The following is a 22,158-nucleotide window of genomic DNA, read 5'->3' on the forward strand; positions in this document are numbered from 1 at the left end:
GTGGAGTTAGTCTCCCGATGTACGTCTACCCGAGAATATGTGTGTGTTAGAAAGAGGGAAGAAAATGGGAGAAAATGGGAGGAAAAGAGGAGCGTAGAGGAGGAGAGAAATGCGTACCTGAAGAGGCCGGATCACAGTCTAACTCCCGCGCCACCACTCGGAGTAATTCCCTTCATTCACAGAAACAAACCAATGGCCGAATTCAAGTTAATACGGCTTACACTGGCCTTTCTGATCAGAAGAATAATACCCGGTTATAACGCTGTTAAGCTAAACACATATAGGACGCAGCGGTCCGAAACGGGAACAAGAGTTTTAAACAGGTAAAACTCAGGACGCGGCGGTCCAACAAAGATAAAAATTACAGTTTCTGCTTCAATCAAACAATCGTTAAAAACACTCTCTAAAGCTAATTCTGCCCAGACCTAATTAAGCCTTACTTGTGAATCGCTTTGCCTGCGATCGGTGAAGGAAAAAGGAGTCCGGCGATAAAACAGATCTTCTGTCCGTCCAGGTGTAGAGGCGGCTGATGGCGGTGAGGGTCCCTTACGGCAAGAGCGGCTTCGTTGGTTCTCCGTCGAGTGGAAAGATGTCCGTTGATGTCCTTTCGTTGCAGGACGGAATAAGACCGTTATCTTTCTGATAATCTGTTATAGTCTGACGCTCTCCGAGAAACTGAGATGCGTTCACTGGACAATCCGAGCTTGGAATTTGGAACACTGCCGGCCGCGGATTACCTGCGCGCCAAAACTTAAAACAAAGGAAGATTGTTGCAGGAAACAGGAGGTGAGCTTTGGTCTCCGAGCACTTCAAGTCAGCGCGTGGTAAGAGATTGAACAAGGGGAGTCTCAGAGTTTTATCACCTGGCCGCCTTCCTGTGGGGTCTCCCTCAGGTTCCGGTCCCCCCTTTACATCACACGTAGGTGTGAATTACCGCAGGGAATTCTGGGATAAAGAGTCCTTTTAGGCCATCTCAGTAAATAACTCAAAGGCCCAAGTCCATGGTTTGACTGTCCTAAGCCTGCGTGGCCCAACACAGCTCATCGGCCATGCCTGAAATAGTATGAAGCAAAAAATATGGTGGTTTAACATTGGCACAAAACTGACATTTTCAGGGTGAGCTGCATCTGCATGTGTGAATGCAAGTGGCAGATTTTTTCACCCTGACTTTTTCCTGCCAACTCCGTAGTAAATATGATGAAGTTTGGCTGAACTGATTTGTGAATGCAGCAGCAAAGATTCAACAAAATTCACTGCAGGCTAGGTGATGATGTTTTCATGATGCCACCACTGCGCTGCTTCACCACGTGCACCGCACATTGTGCACGTCATGATGGTCACGTCAGTATGTTCTTTTAGTCGATACTGTGGATACATCCAACAGCACTTAGCAGTGATATCAAGACCAAAACAGTCATTGCTTTGTCAGACTTTGCCTTCTTGGATTTGTTGTTAACATTGACATAACACTGTTGTTTTCACGCGATGTCCTGCCTTCCGAAACCCCCTCCAGGCCAACAGGGAGGAGGGAGGGGAGGGGTCCTGAACGCTGTGAAGAGCGGAAACAAATGTTGCACTTTTCCGGGGCGCATTTGAAAAACAGCTTTAAAATGTTTATTTCCAAACCGAACATGGATGGAGGAGAGGTAAATATCGTAAGCATTTCCTCTTGAGCAGTGGTTCCCAAAGTGGAAGTATGGATCCCCCAGGGGGTCGTAGGACGCCCAGAAGGGGGGGGGGGGGGTTGCAAGAAGCCTTGAAATTTAAGCCCATATTTAACCACAAGATGTCTTTGGATAACATCTGTTGTGGGTTGGCACTATAGAAAATACAGATTGATTGATGGATGGATGGATGGAGGGATATAGATTTTTTCTTGAGTTGAATCTCTGGAATATTGTTTTCTAGCAAACACAGAGAAATTCAAGACAAAGAGAATAGCAGGCTGTAAACTTTAAAACCCCAGGGTTAAAATGTCCCTTTAATGTTCTTATTGAATGAGATTAATGCAGAGGTGGTGCAGAGGTCTCTTCTCCAAAACAAACAAACCTGGTGATAAACTCTGGTTTTATCACCAGTATAGGTACCCAGCTGGTTTATAGGTTAGGATTTCTCCAGTGTTCATTGTCCATGAGATATTTATTAGGACCCAAATGAGACACAAAGGTGCCCTCCTCTCCAACACAAACAGATCGAGCAGTGAAAATGAGCACTCTCACTTAAAAAAGTCAGTAATTCCCAGAGATGCGTTGACTTGTTCTCAGCTTGGTTCTGTGATTCATGCCAGGTTAATACAACTGAATAAAAACTGAACAAATACTCAAATTGACAATTCCAGTTTAACTTACAAAACTTTGGTCGGGGGACAGCTTTAGCAAATGAAATTGCTACATGCAAACGAGAGAAAAAGATAGCGTGGATTCCACTAAGCACGCTGAAAAGAGAAATCCGTGTAAACTGCACTGCCAAGGAGACAGCGTCCTGGGTGCGCCTGTCTCATTTGCATGTATGTTAAATTAAGGAATGTTAAAAAATGTGGTCAAAAATGTCTCAATGCCGCTGCAAACTTTTCATTGATCAGGAAAACAATTCTGCCTCTGATTAAAAAAAAGATCTGTTAAATTTACAATTTGTAAAATTTACATCTAAATTAATTAAAAAAATTTTTTGGTTGAGTTCTTTCATTACCTATAATATTTCCAGCAGTTATCAGAGCCAGATGAATCCTTCAAATCATAGTTGTAATGGGACGTGGCTTGTCGTGGCCGCCACCATGACAGACGCGACTTGTTTAGCGTTGCCATGGAAACACCGGCTGTTATTTCAAAGGCTGCTGCATAAGAAAACAGGAACTGCTACTGAAAGCTGCCATACTGTTACTGTATGTGCTGCTGGGAAAACACTGCAAGTGAATTATACATTAACGTTAAACATATAATCTTCCTCAGGTCTGTTTTGCCCGTTCGTTTTTGACTATGGTCAACTCTGAGTTTGTTTTCTTGTAGCAGAGAGAATCACTCCAATGATTTCCCGAAAGCCATAACGTCATCTTTTGTTATTGAGAGTCCCCTGGTGGGGGAATTTACATAGTGTGCGTTTAAAGTCTGTAGATATTACTTTGACATCAGAACTACTAATATAACCCAGGGCTTAAATCATCCCAGGGCTGTCGGTGTCTTGAAACTTTATCCACATCTGTGTAGAGGTCAGAGGATAGGAGTTTTTTTCACCCCGAGTTCCCCATACTTGCTTCTTTCAGAGAAGAAGCTTTGTTTGAAACAGTGAAAGTAATTTAAGTCTGGCATCAAAATAAACCCTGAAAAAGTTCCCCCTCCTAGCTTATCATCTTTATGTATGCAAAACAGCTTCATCAGCCTAGAGTGCAGCGCCGCACAGAGCAAAGGTGCAGACAGCTTTTCTCCACGTTCAGGCGCAAAACAAGAGCAAACTGCACAGACCAGGACAACTGCATGAGCGTGTTAGCGCCGTCATATATGCAGTGCAAACTCCTCTGTGGATAGGGTGCTAAAACGGAGGAGATAGCGGGTGCTATTTCTGCGCAGTTCGTGGTGCTATTAGCAGGTGCAATCCATTCTTAGAGGATCTGGCCCCATTGTGTATAAAAAGAGAAAACTGCAGTCAAATCACTCATCCCAGGTCGAATTGATTTCATCGATTTGAGGCTGAATGATGACTATGTGTTGAAGATGCTCTTTGTGTCGTGATAATGGTGCTATAGGATGCAGAGGCAGACTCAATATAGATCCTCTCCACAGAGGTGAGTGTGTGGCTGAGATAAAGGTTGTCTTTGTCTGGCAGATAATGACAGGCTTTAAGAGCAGTCATTTCTGCCCTTTTACAGGAAACTCATCTGACCTCAGTGTTTCTGAGCCTCTTTTAGGAGACATTACACACTCCTATTTTATGTCACAAGGTTTCAACACCAGCAGCTGGAGCTCATGTGTTCTAAAAACAGGTCTTGAATGATGTTGATGTTGGTTTGGGGGGATCAGGTTCTGTACAGTCTACTTCTGAGTAAGTATTCTTACCTCATAACTAGAGTGGAGATTAAATATCCCTTTTTTTAGATACTTATTAATGTGTCTATGTTTGACCTTTTTTGTTGTCTCTAAAGGGTCCCTGATTTGACAGCAACCACAATATGAGTTTTAAGGCCTGGCATACACTTGATGAATTAAAAAAAATATTGTGCTCGAATGTCAGCTCACACTGTACGACTGAATCGTTTATGACATTGACCAAAGCTCACGACTTGTGTGATCACGCTGTAAGGTCAGATTGCTTGGCACGATTTATCACGCTGTATGAGTTTAGTCGGAGCATCAGTTGTCAGTAAAGCTTCTATGGAAAACTTGGAAGTTGAAGCCAGATCTTCATGTATTTCAGTTGTCTCATATGCAAATACAAACACAGTCGATAAGCCTCTCTCTCTCTCTCTCTCTCTCTCCCATGAACACACACTCTGCATCACCAGCAAACGCAAGCTAGCAAGCAAGCTCAATCACAACAAATTTTCCCTGGTAGCTGGAGGACCACAAATATTTCCTGCCAACGAAAGTCAGATCACAACAAATGGTGTCCCACATTCCTGAGCTCTAGTTTACCGACCTACTGGCACATCAGAGAGAAATATCTAGTTTGAAAATAAATGTCCAACAGTCTGGGCGTACCAGGTGTGTTTAAAACAGCAGCAGAAATGTGCGTCGTGCTTGTGAAGCTGTCCTTACTGTTTTCGGTCACCTAGCAATGGGCGCTGTTGCTTTTTGGGCGTGTGTGCTCCCCTTCTGCTCTGGTTCCTATTCTGCGTCCTTTCTGAAAGGCCCTTTAGGCATCCCATTATGGGGTAATATTTGGTTTCAAGCATCAAAATTGTAAATAATCCTACAGACTGTCTGTATTGCAAAAAATAGTTTGCACCGTTTTGGTACCAAACATTGCCAATATACAGTATTTGTGCATTGATAGCAGTATGCAGGAGTTACATCATTAATCATTAAACTAATAGAGTCTTTATGAGACGCCTGAGCGCTGAGAAGAAAAGCGCTGCACGTCGCTCCTGTCTCTAACAGTCTGTTGACAACGGCCGCTGTATGAGCGACACTGCTCCGTTTCTTATTACTGCATGTTTGAGATGGATTTTTTCTCGATCAGACATGGAGGAAGGAGGAGGAAGAATGCTAGGTGAACACAGGGCCTTACATGATCTATTGTATATTTTAGATGCGGTTATGATGTCATAGGGCTGACTGAGTCTGTGGTGGAGGGGCCCAATGGGATATCTTCTAATTGGGGCCCAGAAATCCTGGCGATACACCCCTGGTACCATTCACCTCTTCACTATTAAATTCCTTGTAAGATGGCATGTTATTTCACAAAGACAATAATCCATTCATCATTATTTCAGAAAATAATGCTCTTTCAGCCACTTCTGAGTTGAAAAAATTAGCCAGCCATTATTAGCCATTTTTGTGCTATTTCTCATCTGGGGAAAAAATGCATGCATGACACACATTTGGCCAGAGGTGCACAGATGCAAAAAACAACAACAAAAAAAAAAACTTGTGCAACTATGGGTGTTTTGCTGCAACCTGATAGAGAAGCATAAATCCAGCTTGAGAGGGAGTTTCTGTCTCGTTTTTCTGCTCCACTAATGCAGTGTGACCTGTAAATTCATTGTTCCAGTAAAGGTCGCTCTTATAAAACTTTGACTTCTTCACATACAGAGGATTTTTTATAGAGCCACAGAATGGATGCTGTGGTGTTTGTTGGTCCATAACTAATACTGTGGAGGCGTCAGCATGTCCCAGCAGAACTACTTTAGTTACAGCCTCGGCTCATTTTCAGCTATGCTCAAATTGTTACTGAGCACATTAAGTTATCGTCGGGTTTCAGAATATTTTTCACACTTGCAGTCACAATTCTTAACAATAAGTGTTCAACAGGTTTGTAAGCCTTTCATTAGTCTTTAACCTCATGAAAGTATTCAGCCGTCTCAGGTCATCAGATTCACTGTATGCATGGCTTCATGGCACTAGCCAGTCAGCATCTAGCTACAGTGAGTGATACAAATCAATGCAATATTATTTGTATAGCATATTTCATACAAATGTAAACTCAATGTGCTTTACATAACACACAAATGGAACTCAGCGTAGAAGACTGTGCTTATTCTCTTACACATTTATCTCTTCATTCAACTAAGACACTCCCTCTACTACTTCCTCCGTCTCCCTGCTCTGGTGACAGATTCTGCTACAACCTCTTTCAACCAATCATCCTGCCGCGGTCAAATTTTCAAATCTGTTCTCTCTCTTCCACGGTCATTCTGTTGGTGCCAAAGTGCACCAAACTGAATTCCTACATATTGTGGCTTTAAATGTTACTAATGCGTTGACTAGGTTATGTTTGTAAATTATACAAAGCTGGTGCAACCCAGTGCTGATCAAATTGTGCAAAATCAGTCGTGTCTTTCTTTTCTTTTTGCAGTCACAACATTCAGACATTACACTTTTTGTAACATTGTCAAAGCTCTCTTCTTTTGAACATGTGTGGTCTCTACTCCTTTTGAGCTCAGCAGAGGGGAGGAACCAGACAACTCATTTAAAAGCCCATAACTCCCTGCAGGGATGGCCAACAGTCCCAGGTGAGGCAGGATCATCAAGAACAGGGTTTAAGTAGTTGAGGCAAATCTGTCTGTGAAAGCTGCTCAAACCCAAGCTCCACAGGGAGTGCAACATTACCCACACGGTGTTACAGCTGCACTCGCTTCACTCTGTGTTACCTCCAATCAAATATACTGAGCACATAAAAAGTAAAGTCTACACAACAACATCCGTACTTTTCTTCTATTCTCCTCAGGCTTTGTTTGGTTTGGTATTTTCTAAGTGAGCGCATTAGACAGACGGGGGGCTCTTTGTGATAGGCCTCTGTTAAAGAGGTCAGATATTTGATTGACATTGTGCTCTCGCTTCTGCAGCTCCACATCAACTGGAGACCGTGCTGTATGTTAATCTCAGATCAAATGTGCTGACATGCTCCAGTGACCTTTGAATGCCAGTGTCTGACATTTTACAGAGTGGTAAACATGAACCTATCCTAACTTTTTTGGCAACGTATTGCCGGCATCAAATTCAAAATGGATACGCAATTTCTCAAGAACAATAGCAAGGCAAACAGATCCAAAAACAGGACTTTCCCCAGTTCACTTTAAAGGCTTTATATGTGATTTTTCACACTTACATGTAATAGAAATCAAGTATATCCTCTGAAAATAACTCTGTGAGTCATGACTGTCTACAATGGGTGTAACACCCGAGTCCCACTATCTGTGATGCTTTCCGAGTCCTATCTTCAGTTTGTTTACATCGCCAGGACGGCCGGCTGACTCCTCCCCTCGCGTATAAAAGTTGTTGAATTGAGGGATTAGAGAAAAGAAGAATAACATACTGTACTCACTGCTTAACTGTGTTTCTAGATCAAGCTCATTTCGTGTAAATTTACATGCAGTGTGAAGATACGAGCATAATAAAGATCGCTAGCATTAGCATGTTAACACAACAATTTACTGCGAGTTGTTTTGGTTTCATCTACTGGATCAAAAAATTGCATATAAAGCCTTTAAGATGTATGCTTAATTTCCCTACCAGGTTGATGTGAACGAATATTTGATCATGATGGTTAACAGTTGAGATCTGAGGAGGGGGAGTCACTAGGAAGGAAGACACACTGAAACCAAAATCAGTGTGTGCATTAAGATAAAAGGACAACACATATTTAAGCGCACATCTGTGGTTTAATTAATAATTGTTAAAAAGCCTACAAGAGCCATAAAGCACAATACCCTTAATTCAATTGGTCAATCTGTAACTGTTACTTACCCGAGCCAAGTCTAAAAATAGTGCACACTCAAAGAAATGAGCATCTAATTTGCTTTAACATTTTGCCTCTAATTTACCATCAGTAAGTGTTATTCAGGGGCTCTAGCTGCTGAGTGGGTAATACTAATGGTAATGGGTGTAATAAGGGGATGGATGGTGGCAGAAATAGATTAACGTCTTCATCTGGCATGCCTGCTGCAGAACAGAGAAACTCTCCGACTACAGACAACAAGAGATCAAACTGTATTAGAAACACCTCGATGCAGATGGACCTGGACTAACATTAAGGTACCTGCTGCTGATATCCGTCCTCATAACCCCAATTTAGATTGATATTGTTGTGGCGCCAGTAAGTACTCGATAAAAGACTTGGACAGGTAGCGTGGAGCCCCTAATGGGGATTTATACGACAAACCAACACAGCACTCATGGCCTGTCAATTTGGAGCAGATGGATGGGCTCCGCTGGACCATGAACAGAACCCCCCACCCCCACCCCCATAGGCTGCCCTGACACCTGCTTGGCTGAGGCCCAATGATGCAGCACTATGATGACCAATGAGGTGGGTCATCTCTGACTGGATAGGTTGTGGCCCCCGATGAGGACTTTTAGTGTTAGTTGCATGCGGCTAATTTGAGGTGATGTTTTCTGGTTTCGCCTCGTCTGGATGGGACTGAACCATAAAGATGGGAGATGACATGCCATTAATCAAACACCCCGGAGCTTCCACTTCTAACCAAACCAAGAAAGTTTGGACCAGCCTGGAGCAGTGAAATGATTAAATAGGGAAATAAGAAAACACAGCTTTACATTTACATACTCACAATACATTAAAAACAGTCCCTCTGTTAAAGCTAGGGCCATACTTTACAGTGAGTTTGACCTTTTACCCTCAGGTCGTCGTTTTAGAGCTCCTGTGAGGAAGACTAAAAGACTCCAAATCTCATTTTTACCAAGTGCAATTAATACGTTAAACAACAATTAGCTATTTGTTGCTCTTTTTGCACTTGAATTGCACATTTGCACACCTCCACTTTGCACTTTAATAACTTGAATTTCCATTCTGTTATGGGCTCTTGACTGATTTTATTGCACTGTTTTTATTTGGTTTTATATTGTGCTGTGTTGTCTGATTGTTTAAATTTGTTTTGGTTTATGTTTTATGGTGATGTTGTCCTTGTGTTTCTTGTCTTCTGTGTGCTCCCGTTGCAACGCAAATTTCCCCTTGTGGGACAATAAAAAATCGGAATCTGTTTCCTCTCTGAAGTGACTGTACCCTGCCCTGCGATACTTCAAGCTTCACATTTCACTTCAATTTGACATAGACTCCCATAAACTACTTGACCTATTTCTGTAACCCCGAGGTTCAGCGCAGTGGGAGGACTGGACGGGGATGGGCGATGTTAACAATGTTGCTGCTACAGTGGAACTAGGCCAAGCAGAGGAGGGCGAGGGGGAGCTGAAGGAAATAAAGACGATGCATATTAAGTGAATTAGAGCAACAGCCTCTGTGGTCCTGCAAAACCCCCCCTTCAACCTTTCATTTGGCCTCCACATCTCCAATGAATTCTGTATACATTTATGCCAAAGTCTTTGATGACCACGCCTCGTCTGCTCTCACTGACATGAGTTGAGTTGATTTTGTGGTCTTGCTGTGCAGATCGTTGTGACAGTATGCCAGAGGTTGTGCCTTGTAATACATAAGAGCCGTAATGAGTGGGCCTGTGTGCACGGGGGTACAGCCCTGGTCCTGGCTCATAGGTTGTAAATTCATATGCAAAAATTGTACTTTCTGTGCCTCAAGGCAGGAGGACACAATGCGTGGTCAGATGAAAGTGAATTTAACGTGATGTAATTCGACTCGGATGCGTCCCTTGCACCACTTGTCTCTCATGTTTGTGTCTCTATTCCAGTCTGTTTCTTACTTCTTCTTCTTCTGTTTCCATGTTCTACTCAAACCGAGACAGGTTATTACATAATGTAACATGCTAACCTTCAATCCCTGTGTGTCGTTTTGTATCTGTAAAGATGTCGAAACAGTATCCATGACAAATATGACAGCGTTCTGAAAACAGATGCCACGTATTAATGCAGATGGTCATTGGTATTCTGCAGGTATTTCAGGAGCTTCATCAGGCTGGGGTGTGCTGTTAAGCAGCATGTGGGGTACCTAATTATTCCTCTTACATATGGACAATCAAGAACACGGTCACCTTGAGCTGCTGTTTGGCTGCTGAATAGAAAACTCATCACTGGTATATTATAGAATGCAACAAAGACACATCTATACTGTCCACTAGCTTTGACATTATTCTTTTCTTTTTTAAAGATTTCCTTTTGGTTTTTTTTGCCTTTAATGGAAAGACAGAACTGTGGATTGAGCTGGAAATCAGGGAGAGAGAGAGAGTAGTGAATGACATGCAGGAAAGGAGCCACAGGCTGGATTCGAACCTGGGCCACCCACTTGGAGGACCATGGCCTCCATACATGGGGTACGCACACTAACCACTGCACCACCAGCACCCCGCTTTGACATTATTCTGGCCGCAAAGCACATGGTGTTATCAAGGCGCACCCTCTGGTGTTAAAGGTCCCATATTATGCTTTTTCTGGTTTTATGTGCCCTTTAGTGTGTTTTCCAAGTGTCCTGTGCATGTTTAGGCACATCTATTTGCAAAAATTCAAAGTCCGCGGAAACGCGGCTTCTCCTACCTCCTCCTGTTAGCTGTAGCATTAGCTGCATGTAACGCTCGGTTCTAGCCCCCCTCGATAAAAATGTGTCAGTGCGGCGTCATTGTCAGTGTGAGATCACTGATCTAAGCCCATTGGCTCGTTGTGGCAAGCCCTGCAGCTCATGTTGAAATTTCCGAGACGCGTGCTGAGCAACTGACCAATAACGACAGAGCGGATCGGCAGACCAATCAGAGCAGACTTGGCCCACGTGGGGTCTAACAGTGTGGACACAGCAGAGCATAGCTGACGGACTCAGAGCGGAGAGGGAGCAAGGAGGAGCAGTACATGAAAACAGACACTTTTTTCGGACTTTAGTTATTGTGAACGTACAAAAGTAGGTACATAGATTAAATATATGAACCCCAAAAAGGGCAGAATATGGGCTCTTTAAAGAGTGTAGCCAATGTGAAAGGGCAACCCACTGCAGTTATTTAAGTGTCCACTTGAGGCTTAATGAAAAAGCCAAGGAAGACTCATTAGACCCCATGTTAGAATCTTAATTTTTGCAGCAGGGATAAATGTTTTTATAGCCTGGTTCGAATAACAGCAAGAGCGAGATCTTCCATAAATCAAATGAATCGATAAAGTAGTCACATGATTAAAACAGGAATTTCTTATTGTTATAAGATATCCATTTTATGTTCCCTGCTTGACATTGTGATTTATTCTCTGTTTGTATTGTTTGATTGCTTTTACTTGTGAAGCACTTTGTAACTGAGTGCTATATAAATAAAGTTGTCTTACTTACATCTGTCCGTCCTGTATTTATTAAAGGCTTTATATGTGATTTTTTTGATCCAGCAGATGTCGCCCTTGAGCACCAGCATGAAACCAAAACAACTTGCGCTGCATTGTTGTGTTAGCATGCTAATGCTAGCGATCTTTATTATGCTTGTATCTTCACACTGCATGTAAATTTACCTGAAATGAGCGTGATCTAGAAACACAGTTAATCAGTGAGTACAGTATGTTATTCTTTTCTCTAGTCCCTCAATTAAACAACTTTTATACGTGAGGGGAGGAGTCAGCCGCCGTCCTGTCGATGTAAACAAAGTGAAGATAGGACTCGGAAAACTCTGAAAGCATCACAGACAGTGGGACTCGGGTGTTACACCCATTGTAGACAGTCATGACTGAGTTATTTTCAGAGGATATACTTGATTTCTATTACATTTAAGTGTGAAAAATCACATATAAAGCCTTCAAGGTTTATATCGTCGGTGTGCTCTTCTGTGCCTCGACACCATACACTACTTGAGCCATTGGGAGCGGATATGCTGGGCCACAAACATTTTTACCACAGAGCCCTTTAACAAAACCCACACACACACACACACACACTGAAGAATGTATAGATGCTGTCCACGTGACATTCTGGTTATAGACTGAAATTGTTCGGTGAAGGTCCAGCTCAGCTTCAACTTGGAGGTGTAATGGTTTTTTCCCCATCCTGACATTTTCGCCCAGCTTGCTCCTTCATCAAGCTTTCACCTCGCCTTCCCACGTGTGCACCCTGCAGCCGTCCACACACCCTTTGAATCTCATTGTGGGTTGCCGAGCCGTGGGGACAAAGGGGTTAAAATGTATACAGTTGTGGAATGGGTGCTGGTTTGTGTGTGTATCGTAATTCATAGACAATCAGGTAATTTTGGTATCTAGAGACAATCATTTGGATCAGTGTATTGGGGACAATACGGGGGGAGGGGGGCTGCCTACATTAAAAGGTTGTACAGTTGTAAAATATCACAGGAGTTCTCCATGAGCAATAAAAAAAACTAAGGGGGTTGGGAGACGGTCTTGCAACCTTTGCTGCACCTTTGTTAGCTACTAAAATAGAAAAAAAAACTTCCTCTTAGTCCCCCCACCTCCCGACAAACCCCACCTGACTGACCATCTGTCTGTACAGTGTGTTCAGCAGCCGCAGTATGCAAATGGATACGTACCAAATGGAGCTGTCATTCTCGTCCCTCATCACACAAACATACAAGTGCAAGTACACCAATAAGAGTAATATCTCCACTCAGGTGTGTGAGTGTGTGCACTGAGTGCGTCGGCGTGGTTGGCAGGTAAGCAGGAAGTGTGTTGACAGAGGTGTGGAGAGTGCAGCAAGTTTTGTGTTGCTTGCCTGAGAATGGTGGCAGGTGTTTGAGAGGTAAAGAGTCCCTCTAATGAGCAGTTCAGCTGCAGAAGGGTTGGAGTGTTGTGGGTATTGTGTTTATGTGTGTGTGTGTGTGTGTGTGTGTGTGTGTGTGTGTGTGTGTGTGTGGGTGGGTTGGTGGGTAGTAAAGATCACCTTCTCTTTATATTATTTGTTCTGCTACAGGAAAAGGAAAGGAGCAAGAAAAAAAAACAGAGGCTGACATGAACTTGTGCACTGAGGTGTGGCTGTTAACTGATTTCAAAGGTATGGATATTAGATTTGAATAAGTCTCGTTACCATCACTCAGCACCACGACTACATGAAGTTGTTTCTCATATTGTATTGAATTTAAGGGGTGTAACCGTACACAGAGGTCACAGTTCGGTCTGTAACTCACTTCTGGGGTCACAGTTTGGAACAAGTTCGGATCAACAGGAACAAGTCCCAGAAAAGGTCCTATTTCATTTAAACTGAGAGTAGCAGTTTCAGTTTATTACATTTTGTGTTATTTAGAACTTCCTGTGATAGTTGGCACAGTGTATTCAACATAAAAAAAGAGGAAATCAAAATAATGCAAAATAAAGATCAACACAGCAACGATAAACATCACCTGATTTGAAAATGTGAAATTAAAACAATGTTAATTATAATAAATAAAAAATATAATGCACGCCTTAAGGAGAGATGTATCATGATTCATGAAGTGTGCAGCAAAACACAATTGTCAGGGTCCTAACAGCTGGGGCGTGCGTCCAGGGGTGGCATGGGCCCCCCTTTGAAAAATCTTGGGGCGGCTGTGTCTCAGTTGGTAGAGTCGGTCGTCAATCAACAGGAAGGTTGGGGGTTCGATCCCCAGCTCCTGCAGCCAAGTGTCCTTGGCCAAGACACTTCGTCAGCAGTGCATGTATGTGTATGAATGGGATTAGTTACTTCTGGTGGACACTTTACATAGAAACCTCTGCCATCAGGGTGTGAATGTGTAGGTGTGACATGCAGTGTAAAAGTGCTTTGGAATCACCACAGTCCAAAAAGTCTGGAAACGCCTCTGCCTAACTCATTGAAGTAATGAAGTGATGTCAAACCTGCACTGCAGACAGCAGTACGTCTTTTCTCACTGTAAACAAGACAGACAAAAATCAGTGAGATCCCCGTTATTAAACGATGGTCTCCTCACCTTGCTGCATTGTCATAAATTCACATCTCCCAACAGAGTCTTTCACAGCATGTGGCGACAGACTTTATGCATTGTGTGGTGATGTGACTTCAAATCTGTCGCTCAAAAAGATAATGACCATCGATACCAGAGGAGCCTTTTGTTGCAGTAGGTAAGCCACACATTGTCCTTTATTATCAGGCAGTAATGGTAGGCTAAACATATGCCTGTTCAGTCGATGTCTGAGTGGTCCTTTGCATCCATTCATTATGGATTACAGCAGCCTCTGTGGATTACTCAGGATTGTTTCTCTTTGATAGTACCTCCTGTTAACAGCAGCATCAGATTTGAATGTACTTCTACTGATTTAAATTTAGAACCTTTTACATCTCTGAACTTTTTTTTAGTTTGAGGTATTCTCATACATTACGTTACATTATTTATTTTTTATCAAATAAAAACACTTCTCTCTTTAAACCTAGAGAAAGACTTGAGTGTTTTTCTGTTGAGGGTTTTATATTTTAAAGCTTTTCACTGTAAAGTTTCCCCTCTGTATTCTCCCGTCTCTTGGTCCCAGAGCTGCCTTGTGGTCTCTTTTCTCTAAAAGTCTGAATCAGGCGGCGCTGCCACTAGAAGGTATACTGCCTCTGGCGTTCTGTGTGACATGTTACGTATACTTCAGAGTGTCTGTGAAGGCAGCAGACACAAACAGGTGCAGAGCTGGGCTGTCAGGTATTATTGAAGTCAGCATATCATCAGCGAGCTTCTACCGCCACTTCCTGTAGGGAGAATCAAAGGTGAATTATGTTTGTCTCTTGTTAGGAATCTGAGTCACAACTTTCCAACATGTCACCCTTAAAGAGAACAGAAGCTTCATAGAAATAGAGCACGTTGGTTAGGATTTCCTGGAAGGCTTCTGTAAGGTTGGCTGAAGGCATGCTTTTACAAGTGTGTTGGTTTACTTCAAAACATTTTGAAAAATTAGGTTTGCATGTAGCCAATTGTGCAACCTGAAATTGTAACGACAGTGGATTATTCCAGAGGCAGCTCTAGGGGGTGCCCCTCCACGATATCTAATCGGCCACCCCAATATTTTTAACCATGATTGGTTACCTGTCTTGTTAGAGGCAGGACATAATGTCAAGGTTAACTATTTGGGCTGCGTTGCTGCTAGTGACTTTCCTTGCATGTCAGTGTGGCACATTTCCTATTGTGCGGTTTTGAATGTAACTTTGTACAGTTACGGTCACTGCCTTAGTCAGGCTATTACCAATTGATTCTGTCCCCCTAGTTCTTGAGGAGTTGGATGGTCCAATCTAGAGCACCTGGGCCTGTTGCTTGCAGGGCATAAAAGCCCGACCCCAGGGTGGATCTCCCTCTCTCTCTCTCTCTCTCTCTCTCTCTCGCCTAACATTTATTTTTTTATGTTTTTATTTGTTTTTGTATTTGTTCCGTACATGTCAAAACACACAACAGAAAAGGACAAAGAAAAAAACAAAACAATTCACACTTTATCCCATGTACGGAAAGGAGCAGGGAGAAGAATAATTCTCGTTTTGCCTGCCCCTTACTCAAAAAGCAACAATAAATGTCTGGATGGTCTGTCCAATTACAATCAATGAATGAATATCATGCCAACATAAAACAAATCTGACAATTCAGTCTTTACTTCCTCAGAAAGTAGAAGGAAAACACACACAGAATACACTAACTGCCACTTTCATACCGTCTGATAACTTTGTTCTTATACATTTTCTTAAACTGAAATATCTGAACACAGCCCTTCAAGTCATTATTTAAAGAATTCCACAATTTAATTCCAATGACAGATATACACTTCTGTTTTAAAGTTGTCCTCGCAAACTGATGCTTAAAATGAAATTTTCTTCTATGCTCTTCATCTTCTGAGCTAAAAACTCTCACACCATACATATATAATTTAGAAATCAATATTTTGTGATCTGTTGTGTCAAACGCTTTTTTCAGATCAATGAATACACCAATTGTATATTTTTTTACTGTCTATTGCTGTAGACATTTGTTCTGTTATTTTCATTAATGCTAAAGTTGTAGACCGGTTCTTCCGGAATCCAAACTGACTCTCACTTAACAAATTATTGTTTTCAATAAAATTATCTAATTTTTCTGCAAACAATTTCTCAAGTACCTTTGAAAATTGTGATAATATGGACACTGGTCCAACACTGGAATTATCTTCGCTATTTTCATTCTATCTGGAAAAATACCTGTACGAAAAGAAAGATTGAAAATATGGCTAAGAGGTTGAATTATACAATCGATTGTCTTTTTCACAATAATCATATCAATCCCGTCAGTTGATGTCTTATTTTTAGATTTTGCCACAATAGATCTTATCTCACTCTCACTCACTTCTTCAAGAAACATAGACTGCAATATTTGACCTTCTCTATTCCAGCCACCTGCCATTTGACAATCATTTTGTTTTTCAATAGACTTTGCAAGATTAGGTCCAACATTTACAAAAAAAGAATTAAATTCATTAACCACTTCATTCATGTTCTCAAAAATCTCATTATTGTCGTTCTTAAAATAGCTCGGTGTACTTGTGGACACAGGATTATTTCCTAACACCTTGTTCATAGTTTTCCATGTACTTTTGATGTCATTTTTGTTTTCCTGTAACACTTTATTATAATAATCTTTTTTGGCTTGTATAATTATAAAAATCAACTTATTTTTATAAACCTTATATTGCCTTTCTGCATCCTTTGTTCGGAATTTAATAAAGTCCCTGTAAAGTTTGTTTTTCTTTTTGCATGCATTTTTTGCAAGCCCTTTGTAATCCATGGCTTTTTAATATAACTAACTTTTTGTTTATATTGAGTGATGGGACAATGTTTATTGTAAAGGGATAAGTATCCATTCAAAAAGGAATTATAGGAAGCATTTATCTCTCTTCTACATAAACACCTTCCCACTGTTCTTTGAAAAGATCATTTTGAAGTCTATGTATTGCCTCATCAGTTCTTACCCTTGCATATCTGTTACAAACTTCATTCTTCTTGCTCTTTATTTGACAGTCATTTATTGGAAACACTGGTAAATGGTCACTTATGTCATTAATTAATAAGCCACTTCTGGCATTATTTCGCACAACATTTATAAAAATATTATCGATTAATGTTGCACCTGATGATGTTATCCTACTGGGCTTGGTAATCAGTGGGTATAGCCCTCTGCTGTATAATGCATCAAGGAAATCTGATGTGGCTGTGTTTAGATGTAATTAGGAGATCTATATTAAAATCCACACAAATAATACATGTCTTTCTTTCATTTAACATATCCATTAATTCTTCCAGTTTATCTTTAAAAATGTCTATATTTGAAGCTGGTGTTCTGTACACACAACTTACAACAATATTCATGTTCTTTTCCATTTCAATTTCCACAGTTATACACTCCATTAAATCGTCATGGATTTAACTGGTTTGCATTTCAGGTTACTGTCTACAAACAGGGCCACGCCCCCTCCCCTCTTATTGCTTCTGTTCGTATAATGTAACTCATAACCCTCAATATGAAAATCAACACCTTTTTCTTGATTTAACCACGTCTCAGATAAGGCTATCAACTTAAATTTACCTTGAAATGAACTCAGATATTCATTGATCTTGGTGAAGCTCGCATAAAGACTTCTACAATTGAAATGTATTAACGAAAATCTATTGTTTAATTCAACATTGTCTTTGAAATCATTATCAGTATTATATTTACACGTGTCATTAATGTGATTAAACACATGACTCTCTGGGTCGACATCCGATTCAAAATCATACATTTTATACTCCTGGGTTTCAGATCTGGAAAGGACTTGGCTTCCTAGTGTTTCAGTCATTTGTTCGTTTTAGAAAGATGTATGTGCCCAAAAGGAAACACATTTGTCTCTGCTTTTATGATCTGCGCATACCTTTTTAATCTTTTTCTCCTACATGCCGATCCATAGAGTCCAGTATTGTCTTTATACCACACATCAGCTCACTCGCTGGTTTTCTCTTGCTCTTGGAGCGAGCCGTCTCCCAGCCTGCTGCCTGCAGTGTTGACTCCAAGTCCAGCTCCCCAGCTGGAATCTCCATGGTGATGCCGAACTCACGTAAACCCTCTGCCTCGACTGCAGGATTGTCAAACACCTTGAATTTCCCGTCCCTGTCAAATACTTTCAGTCTGGCTGGAAAGAGTATACGAGACTTGATCTTTCTTTCCTGAAGTTGTTTTCTCACTTGTCTGTATTTTGCTCGTTCCTCGAACACCTGAGCGGTGAAGTCTTCATCAAAATAAATCCTGTGGTCATTCATCCGAATATCCTTCTTTGCCCAGGCAGCTTGAAGCACCCTTTGCCTATCGTTAAAGTTTTGAAAACAGACTATTATTGACCTAGGACGTTCGTTATGTCCAGTATATGGTCCGGCTTGGTGTGCCCTCTCTATCTTGATGGCCTCGTTAACGTCCAGTTTCTCCTGTATTATGGTTTCCACAAATGCAATCATGTTATTTCCCTCGCATTTCTCAGGCACTGAATAAATTCTTAGATTTTTTTCTCCGAGCACGGCCTTCAGTTTCCTCACATTTTGCTCCCAATTGTTTCTGCAGGCGCAGACTGTGTATGAGCACTTGTGTCACGGCAATTTCATGATCCTCGTTTTCCGCGATTCTTAATTCGGCTGCGTCCATTCTCACTTTTAGTTGTCCGGTGTGTTCTCTTAATTCATTTATTTCCTTCTTTAATGCTCCAAAGTTCCCAGCAGTTTCCACACGGAATTCCCTGATTTCTTTTAAAATCTCAGAAAGACCCGAGATGCCTTCCATACCTGCAACAGGTGGTGTTTTCTCCTGTGGATTGATTGAGTTCTGCCAGCTTCTGTCTTTCTTTCTGACTTTGTTGCGTCGACATTTTCTTCTTTTCCCAACTGAGGAAAAATATATATTGACGAGCTTATTTTTGTACAAAATGCCCAAAGTTCATTCAAAAAAATTCATTCAAAACAGTTCTAATTCACAAATGTTTGTGGAGCGTTAAATCTCAGCCTCCCCCAGCATGGACAGCCGGCACAGCCATTCATTCCAAGTTTGTTTGTGCTATAGTTGTGGGTGCGTTGTTCCACTAAATCATTGTTACATCAATTTAAATTGTTCTTTCTCATATTTGTCATGGCCATGGAGCCAGTACATACATCTTTTTGTGTCCCTGTAGAATTAAAGGGATAGTCCCGTATTTTTGAAGTCAGGTTGAATGAGCTGCTTATCAGTATTGAGGGTATTAGCCAGGGGAGATGTCGGTCTGCTCGGCCCCTTACTGAGAAAGGTAGGAGTGCCGGCATGAAGGCTAGTCTATAGGTCTATGCAGAAAGGGCCATAATTCAGCCAATTTGAAGAATAACCGCCCTTAGAACTAATCACAAGTGTTCACAGAGTTCAAACGCTGTGCCTCACGCGCTTGCACAACAGGGACCGCATTGTCGGCTGCAATGTGAAGCCACAAACTTGGACACCAATGTAAGCGGTTATGAATGCAATGTGTAAGTACAAAGCTGTAAAGACGGCAAAGCTTCATCATGGCACTGTTGCAAAGGGTTTAAGAAACACAGTAGTACAAATCTAATTTGAGCTCTCAACCCTGAGCATGATATTACAGGTATAGTATAGTCACCTTGTCATTATGGTGACATGTATGGAGTTCCTTCTACTGGCAGCATGAATGTGCTCATCAAACACCATGTCAATGTTGTAAACTTTAATTACAAATACAAATCAGAGTACCACTTTAATTATTAGAAATCATCATTTTTGGGATATTCCAGTATTTCATCAAACAGCTTGGCAATCTGGATAGTAGCTGTCAAGCTGTGTGCTTTTGGACGGACAAATTAATGAGTCAAACTGACATCAGCATCCTTAGCTAGTGGCTCAAAAATAAAAAGAGCAACAAAATATATTGAGTTTTATTTTCCCACTGAAACTTATTAGAGGTGACAGTAGCCTGGAGATTAAGGAAAAACAGGCTTGTGAAACTTGGCAGTCTGTATCCCTGGTCACTACTGGTAAGACTTGTCAGGGTCAATTCCGAATCTTTACTGCTCCTGCTCACTTAGAACTTCACAGTAACACAAGCTGGCATGTCAGATCTGCAGGGAGCAGGCTAGCAGCCGAGCAGCTGAGCAGCTCCCAGTATGAAGGCGACTGTTAAAGTTATGACAAGCTCTCGGCACAAGGCTTTTTATTTTTATTTTTATGAGCCTCGCATTACCCGAGCTCAGCAACACAAGCATGTAAACAAGCATGTCTGCATTTCACAGACAATACTCTGGATTTTTATACAACTGCTATGGACAAACACAAACGGCTGCAGTCACAGAGAATTTAATAACACACAGATCACATAAAACAGTTCAGCTGTGTTTACTTTCTTTAGACCTTTAAATTAAATGTCATTTGTATTCTATTGGATAAAGGACTTTCAATAATGGTGCTACACAAATAAACGCTTTAGGGATACTCAAGTACCAGACAAACATCACAAACGCATATGAGATTTTTTAATAAAAAGTCTACAGGAAAAGGCCATAATTTTTACCATAATCTTTGATACACCAGGACAGGCTTCTTCACAATTAGATGGCCCGATTCTGATAATGTACATCATATATTTAATTGTAGCATGCCACTGTACAGTTAACACTTGACAGCCACCTGTTCCAAATATTACTAGATTGAATGAGCTTCATCAGTGGTCATTGTCGGGTAGGGGGGGATGCAGCTGTGGCTCAGTTGGTAGAGTCGGTCTTCTCTTCTCTACCGGAAGGTTGGGGGTTCAATCCCCAGCTCCTGCAGCAACATATCCGATGTGTCCTTGGGCAAGACACTTAACCCCAAATTGCTCCTGCTGCTTCGTTGGCGGTGTATGAATGTGTTTGAATGGGATTAGTTACTTCTGATGGACACTTTACATCAGTGTGTAAAAGGGTGTGAATGGGTAGGTGTGACATGCGGTGTAAAAAGCGCTTGGAGTAGTCAGGAGACTAGAAAAGTGCTTTACAAGCCCAAGTCCATTTACCATCATCCCAATAGAAATCAGCTATACCTACTGCATTGGGATATCAAATCAACAAGACTTCAGATTCACTGATTCACTCCATCCAACCACCACAACAGGAAACTCCTGCAGATGACGTGGTATTTTCAAGTAAGACAGTTTAAATGGAGAATATAAAATCTGTGATTATTAAGTCAGTAGGCCCAAAAGAATATCAGAAAAGTAGTTGACCTTCTTGTGAGCAATTATCAGCAGAGCCCTTGTTCTATTCTACCCATTGAATGTTCTGGATAATTAACTGGGCCTGTGTGCTTAAAATTAATTTCTTTCTCTTACATAAAGCTTTTTTTTATTTCAAAGGGTTCCCTGGTTCCCAAAGCTGAGGTTTCCATACAGCAAAGGTAAACACTGAACAAAAACGTAGACTTCTGCCTGATCTGAATAATAGGTTTGAAATGTACTTCATAGAGGGACGTTTTTTTCAACAATGTCTGTAACGACTATTATTCCACCAACTTTTAAAAAGTACAGTCATTTGCTGATAACACAGCCTGGAGGACGTAGGCCCATTTGACCCAATGGCTCCATTTTAGCTGGACCACCTGCCAGTCCATTCCCTTCATCTGCTCCTGATATTGGATGGTTAAAGGCAATTTGTTGCAAAGAGAAACTTCTGTAGCTCTGTTGCGTCTAACTTGCATTTGACTAATGGAGGTCAAAGAGTTTCATAACACCTGTTACAGATTCCCATCACACCATGAGCTGAAAAATGAATAAAAGAAGTTGTACTGGTTGCGCAATCATTTTAACCTAATTTTATTCAAACATAACGTTGTTTTCTATCCTGTGAAAATGACCTTGCATCTTTCTGCATGTATTGATCTAAAATAAAAAGTATACTAGCTGGAGCAGTCATTCCTTTAGAAACAGAACGCTAAGGCCAACAACTTTCAGTCTGTGTGTTTCGATTAATTCATGTTGTTAGGTTACATGTACTGGGCTGGGTATTTCCCACAACCTCATGATACAATACAGAGGCAACAATACGATACATATTGTGACATACATTGACTTTGGATAATGACCATGATCTATACAGAATTCACTACAACAGCTGTTCTTTATTGTTGAAAAATAACAGCAGAGATATATTAAGGATACA

Source organism: Labrus mixtus, chromosome 11 (genome assembly GCF_963584025.1).
Source record: "Labrus mixtus chromosome 11, fLabMix1.1, whole genome shotgun sequence".
Lineage (NCBI taxonomy): Eukaryota > Metazoa > Chordata > Actinopteri > Labriformes > Labridae > Labrus > Labrus mixtus.